The sequence below is a fragment of the Lissotriton vulgaris genome, chromosome 9 (genome assembly GCF_964263255.1).
Source record: "Lissotriton vulgaris chromosome 9, aLisVul1.2, whole genome shotgun sequence".
NCBI classification, from domain to species: Eukaryota; Metazoa; Chordata; class Amphibia; order Caudata; family Salamandridae; genus Lissotriton; species Lissotriton vulgaris.
In genome coordinates, this window is record NC_141697.1 from 727,001,497 (window position 1) to 727,009,166 (window position 7,670).

Sequence of the window (7,670 nt, forward strand, 5' to 3'; positions counted from 1 at the left end):
TATTTTCTGTAAATTCACATTATCTTTCTCAGTCATGTGAACATGAAGTCTGACATTCTCAGTAAAACATGTACATCCAACAAGGACAGAGACTGTCAGTTGATTCCTTTGTGTTCTACTGCAGCCTCCTAGAGTGTTCTAAAGAACAACTAGAGCGCTAACAGTCCTACTTATTACAAAGGTATGGCACACCTGAAGCCATCTTGATTGGAATAAAGTGGTAACTCTTAAAACATTTAATTTAAAAAGAAACAACATGAGGGGGTATATTTTGCCATAGAAAGTATGATTAGTGCTGCAGAATGAAAAATTAGGGCACATTTTGAGTGACTTCTCAAATCCTTTTCTATTTCATTAAAACATTCTGACATGCAGTCTCCCAAAATGGCCACCAGAGACAAAAGAGCCCAAATGTAGCCCAAATATCACCCAGATGTAGCCCAAGTATAGCCCAACGACAGAATGTCCCAGAGTGTTCTAAAGAACAACTAGAGCGCTAACAGTCCTACTTATTACAAAGGTATGGCACACCTGAAGCCATCTTGATTGGAATAAAGTGGTAACTCTTAAAACATTTAATTTAAAAAGAAACAACATGAGGGGGTATATTTTGCCATAGAAAGTATGATTAGTGCTGCAGAATGAAAAATTAGGGCACATTTTGAGTGACTTCTCAAATCCTTTTCTATTTCATTAAAACATTCTGACATGCAGTCTCCCAAAATGGCCACCAGAGACAAAAGAGCCCAAATGTAGCCCAAATATCACCCAGATGTAGCCCAAGTATAGCCCAATGACAGAATGTCCCAGAGTGTTCTAAAGAACAACTAGAGCGCTAACAGTCCTACTTATTACAAAGGTATAGCACACCTGGAGCCATCGTGATGGGAATAAAGTGGTAACTCTTAAAACATTTAATTTAAAAAGGAACAAAATGAGGGGGTATATTATGCAATAGAAGGTATTATTAGTGCTGCAGAAAGAAAAATTAGGGCACATTTTGAGTGACTTTTCAAATCCTCTTCTATTTCATTAAAAAATTCTGACATGCAGTCTCCCAAAATGGCCACCAGAGACAAAAGAGCCCAAATGTAGCCCAAATATCACCCAGATGTAGCCCAAGTATAGCCCAATGACAGAATGTCCCAGAGTGTTCTAAAGAACAACTAGAGCGCTAACAGTCCTACTTATTACAAAGGTATGGCACACCTGAAGCCATCTTGATTGGAATAAAGTGGTAACTCTTAAAACATTTAATTTAAAAAGGAACAAAATGAGGGGGTATATTTTGCCATATGAATTATGATTAGTGCTGCAGAAAGAAAAATTAGGGCGCATTTTGAGTGACTTCTCAAACCCTCTTCAATTTCATTAAAAAATTCTGACATACAGTCTCCCAAGATGGCCACCAGAGACAAAAGAGCCTAAATGTAGCCCAAATATCACCCAGATGTACCCCAAGTATAGCCCAATGACAGAATGTCCCAGAGTGTTCTAAAGAACAACTAGAGCGCTAACAGTCTTACTTATGAGAAAAGTATGGCACACCAGAAGCCATCTTGATTGGAATGAAGTGGTAAGTCTGAAAACACTCAATTTAAAAAGGAACAACGTGAGGGGGTTAATTTTGCCATAGAAAGTATGATTAGTGCTTCAGAAAGAAAAATTAGGGATCATTTTGAGTGACTTCTCAAATCCTTTTCTATTTCATTAAAAAAATTCTGACATGCAGACTGAAACATGCACTTTGAATACCAGCAGCAGACGTCCCTGGTGAGCAGTAGATTTACTACAGTGATCTAATGTGCAACTAGAGTGCTAACATTCAGAATTTATGGCAAATGTGTGACACATCTGAATGCCTTCTTGATGGAACCAAAGTAAACAAGCATTGAAAATGCAATAGATCTCGCCCTCGTTTAAGTTAAAGCCATTCTGTTTGTAATGAGGTGGCTTTTTAGCTTTGCTTTTATTAGTGTTTTTTCAACTTTCATGTAAATAACATGCATCTGTATGCATATAAGTATATGTATGCATGCATTTATGTTTGTATTTATATAGATATACAGATGATATATGTTTATATATGTATGTATATATATATATTCACTGAAAAAACCATAGGCTATAGACCATATATAGTTAGGAATTAGCATTTACAAAACCTTGAAAATTCACTGAAAAAACCATAGGTTATAGACCATATATAGTTAGGAATTAGCATTTACAAAACCTTGAAAATTCACTGAAAAAACCATAGGTTATAGATCATATATAGTTAGGAATTCGCATTTACAAAACCTTATTTTACTCACACAAAACCATTGAAATTCCATATATAGTTAGTTGCACTAACTATATATCGCGCACCCGCAATCCACTGCTGATGATGTCACATATTACATCATTCATGACATGGTCAGTGACATCACTGATGACATCACTGATGACATCTCAAATGACATCACTGATGACATCTCAAATGACATCACTGATGACATCACTGATGACATCTCATTTGACATTACTGATCACATCACTGATGATATCATTCATGTGATAATACGATGAACCTCTTCAGACTCTAATATAACCTTAGATACAATCAGTGTAAACAGACACTCACAGACTGTCACTCATCCATGGAGTTACTCACACACCTAGTCAGTCATGCAAAGAATCAATCACACCTCCATTTCCTCAACTATACCGTTATACAAACTTTACTTATTCAAACATATACTAACACATATTTACTCTCTTATACAATCCCTGATACAAGTTCACAATGATCCATACAGCCACTCACACATTCACTGGCTCTTATGCACAGTTATTTATATATGTCAACTCTCACATGTACTGTGTTTTACATATGTACTTACTTTGACATGTAGCACTGAGATATCCATTCACTCACCAATACACTCATGCACACAGTCAACCGCCCATACAGCTGTTTCCACATGCACTTTTGAAACCATACATCTAGTAAATCAACTGCTCACACATCTATGCACAGAGTCATACACCTCCCAGCCACCCACACACACACTCAGTCTCCCATACAAATACTTGGGCAACCAATCAATAACCCATATAGTTACTCATATAGCTACTTATCAACACATGCAACAGTTTACAGAATAACAGACATAATGATGCACAAATTAAGACAGTTTAGTTACTAACCCATGCACTCAGTGAGACACATTTAATCACTCACTCATACAGTCAGTCATGCACCTACTAAATCCTTCATCCAGACACTTATACATCCACTCATTCTTCAATATGTAAGACATATTTTAACTTTACAGAAACATACAGTCACTGGATGTTGTCATCAGTGATGTCATCAGTGATGTCATTTGAGATGTCATCAGTGATGTCATCAGTGATGTCACTGACCATGTCATGAATGATGTAATATGTGACATCATCATATGTATATATATATTCACTGAAAAACCATAGGTTATAGACCATATATAGTTAGGAATTCGCATTTACAAAACCTTATTTTACTCACACAAAACCATTGAAATTCCATATATAGTTAGTTGCACTAACTATATATCGCGCACCCGCAATCCACTGCTGATGATGTCACATATTACATCATTCATGACATGGTCAGTGACATCACTGATGACATCACTGATGACATCTCAAATGACATCACTGATGACATCACTGATGACATCTCAAATGACATCACTGATGACATCTCATTTTAAATCACTGATGACATCACTGATGACATCTCATTTGACATTACTGATCACATCACTGATGACATCATTCATGTGATAATACGGTGAACCTCTTCAGACTCTAATATAATCTTAGATACACTCAGAGTAAATATACACTCACAGACTGTCACTCATCCATGGAGTTACTCACACACCTAGTCAGTCATGCAAAGAATCAATCACACTTCCATTTCCTCAACTATACAGTTATACACACCTTACTTATTTAAACATATACCAACACATATTTACTCTCTTATACAATCCCTGATACAAGTTCACAATGATCCATACAGCCACTCACAAATTCACTGGCTCTTATGCACAGTTATTTATATATGTCAACTCTCACATGTAAAGTGTTTTACATATGTACTTACTTTGCACTGAGATATCCATTCACTCACCAATACACTCATGCACACAGTCAACCGCCCATACAGCTGTTTCCACATGCACTTTTGAACCTATACTTCTAGTGAATCAACTGCTCACACATCTATGCACAGAGTCATACACCTCCCAGCCACCCACACACACTCAGTCTCCCATACAAATACTTGGGCAACCAATCAATAACCCATATACTTAATCATAAAGCTACTGATCAACACAAGCAGTAGTTTACAGAACAACAGACATAATGATGCACAAATTAAGACAGTTTACTCACTAACCCATGCACTCAGTGAGACACATTTAATCACTCACTCATACAGTCAGTCATGCACCTACTAAATCCTTCATCCAGACACTTATGCATCCACTCATTCTTCAATATGTAAGACATATTTTAACTTTACAGAAACATACAGTCACTGGATGTTATAATCAGTGATGTCATTTGAGATGTCATCAGTGATGTCATCAGTGATGTCATTTGAGATGTCATCAGTGATGTCATCAGTGATGTCACTGACCATGTCATGAATGATGTAATATGTGACATCATCAGCAGTGGATTGCGGGTGCGCGATATATAGTTATTGCAAATAACTATATATGCGAATTTCTATGGTTTTGTGCGAGTAAATTAAGGTTTTGTAAATGCGAATTCCTAACTATATATGGTCTATAACCTATGGTTTTTTCAGTGAATATATATATATATATATTTATATATATATATATATATATATATATATATATATATATATATATATATATATATATATATATATATATATATATATATATCAATCCCAACAAGGTGCCTGTGATGGAAAGAACCCACAGACCAGGTAAGTATTTGCCGTATTTTTTATTCGAAGCAGCAGCAAGAGAAAATGCACAGCGGCAGCAAAATGTCCAGCCAGCCGACGCGTTTCGTGCTAGCGCACTTCTTCAAAGGCTCTGGCTTACTGTGGCAGTGAATAGGCATTTTCTAGCACCACATAAGTAGCGATAAAATCCCGCCCTTGTGGGCGTGGCCGCCCTGCGGCCCGATGGTAGCTGTAGTGCTGGTGTTGCTTCCGTGAGCTGCCTTATTAATGCAACAGTTCAAATTTTACCCCAGTGGGTTTGCACCGCCCAGCACCTCTATTGCTGTTGTCATTCACCTTCAAACAAATGGCACTGATCTCCATGTCCGGGGGGCCATTAGACTCCTCCAGTGGCGGGCTGCACGCAACCCCAGGGTCCTTTCCGCGGCTCAGGCAAGCCGCAAAACATCAATCCCAACAAGGTGCCTGTCATGGAAAGAACCCACAGACCAGGTAAGTATTCGCCGTATTTTTTATTTGAAGCAGCAGCAAGAGAAAATGCACAGTGGCAGCAAAATGTCCAGCCAGCCGACGCGTTTCGTGCTAGCGCACTTCTTCAAAGGCTCTGGCTTACTGTGGCAGTGAATAGGCATTTTCTAACACCACATAAGTAGCGATAAAGTCCCGCCCTTGTGGGCGTGGCCGCCGTGCGTCCCGATGGTAGCTGTAGTGCTGGTGTTGCTTCCGTGAGCTGCCTTATTAATGCAACAGTTCAAATTTTACCCCAGTGGGTTTGCCCCGCCAAGCACCTCTATTGCTGTTGTCATTCACCTTCAAACAAATGGCACTGATCTCCATGTCCGGGGGGCCATTAGGCTCCTCCAGTGGCGGGCTGCACGCAACCCCAGGGTCCTTTACGCGGCTCAGGCAAGCCGGAAAACATCAATCCCAACAAGGTGCCTGTCATGGAAAGAACCCACAGACCAGGTATGTAATTGCCGTATTTTTTATTCGAAGCAGCAGCAAGAGAAAATGCACAGCGGCAGCAAAATGTCCAGCCAGCCGACGCGTTTTGTGCTAGCGCACTTCTTCAAAGGCTCTGGCTTACTGTGGCAGTGAATAGGCATTTTCTAACACCACATAAGTAGCGATAAAGTCCTGCCCTTGTGGGCGTGGCCGCCCTGCGGCCCGATGGTAGCTGTAGTGCTGGTGTTGCTTCCGTGAGCTGCCTTATTAATGCAACAGTTCAAATTTTACCGCAGTGGGTTTGCGCCGCCCAGCACCTCTATTGCTGTTGTCATTCACCTTCAAACAAATGGCACTGATCTCCATGTCCGGGGGGCCATTAGACACCTCCAGTGGCGGGCTGCACGCAACCCCAGGGTCCTTTCCGCGGCTCAGGCAAGCCGCAAAACATCAATCCTAACAAGGTGCCTGTCATGGAAAGAACCCACAGACCAGGTAAGTATTCGCCGTATTTACTTTGTTACAGTTCTTGAAATACAATCGCAATGCTCCGTAGTTAACATTAATTAGCTGGCAGTCACATTAAATGCATTTAGCAAATTTTTTAACTCTCGAGTAGATATTATCCTCAGATGTCTGCTGCTTGTAATAGCAATAGTTTACAGCTTACACTTCTCCAATGGTGACACATATGGTTAATTAAATACCATGATTCCACGAATAATACAGTTTATGATGAGACTTAGTAACTTTCCACACACTTTAAGAAAAGCACTTTTCCAGTCATATCACCCAAAATATTGTGAAAGTGAATTAAAATTAACTGAACTGTGCAAGTGGTTTAATGAAGGCTCTCAGCCGAGAGCTTAGCTGCAAAAAACCCATTGCTAGATGATAGGTTGGGATAGGGGTATCACGGATAGAAGCGAACAACTGGTTCCTACTCATGGTGGAAACAATTCTTGCTGTACAAATACATGGGCAGTGTTGAGCACTAGCTGATAGGATGGAATATCTGAGAGAGAGCATTATTCGTATTAGGGTGATAAACCTCATTTGTCCTGGATTATTCTCGTTTGAGGTTTTGTTTTTTGATGCTGGTTGTCCAATATATAGTGTGCAGTCATGTGTTAAAAATGGCCAGTATTATCAGTGGCTCATATTATCCTCTGAGGCTTCAGAATTCATGGTGGATCTTACCATTACATCATTACCTGAAATCTACCTCTAATTCTTACGAGAGGAATATGTCTAAGACAATAAATATGTGGTTTAAAATAAAATGTTTAAGAATCTCATTAAACCCTTTAGATCCAGACTATACATGTACACCTGAATTATTATTATTTCTGGACAAGATTGTCAGCCTTTCTTTTTAACCCCCACTTAGAGATCTTACAAAAAGTGGAATAAATCTTCGCAGATATTGAGTCCTCTAGGGCTCTTACTATCTAACTCGATTATGTATCTGGTTTCGAGCTGGCGAAGCAGTTTCTCCCTATCGCCTCCTCTCTTGTTACCAGGAACATGGTCAATTACATAATAAGAGAGCACATTCAGATTGCTCTCATGTTCAGCCTTAACATGACGGGCAACCGGATACGAAGGGTCCGAATTAACGGTCGCCCTCAGGTGTTGGAGGATTCTGGTTTGCACCGGTTTTATCGTGCTGCCAACATATCTCAGCCCACACTCACAATTCAGAATATACACTGCATATTCTGTTTTGCAGTTGAAGTTGCCT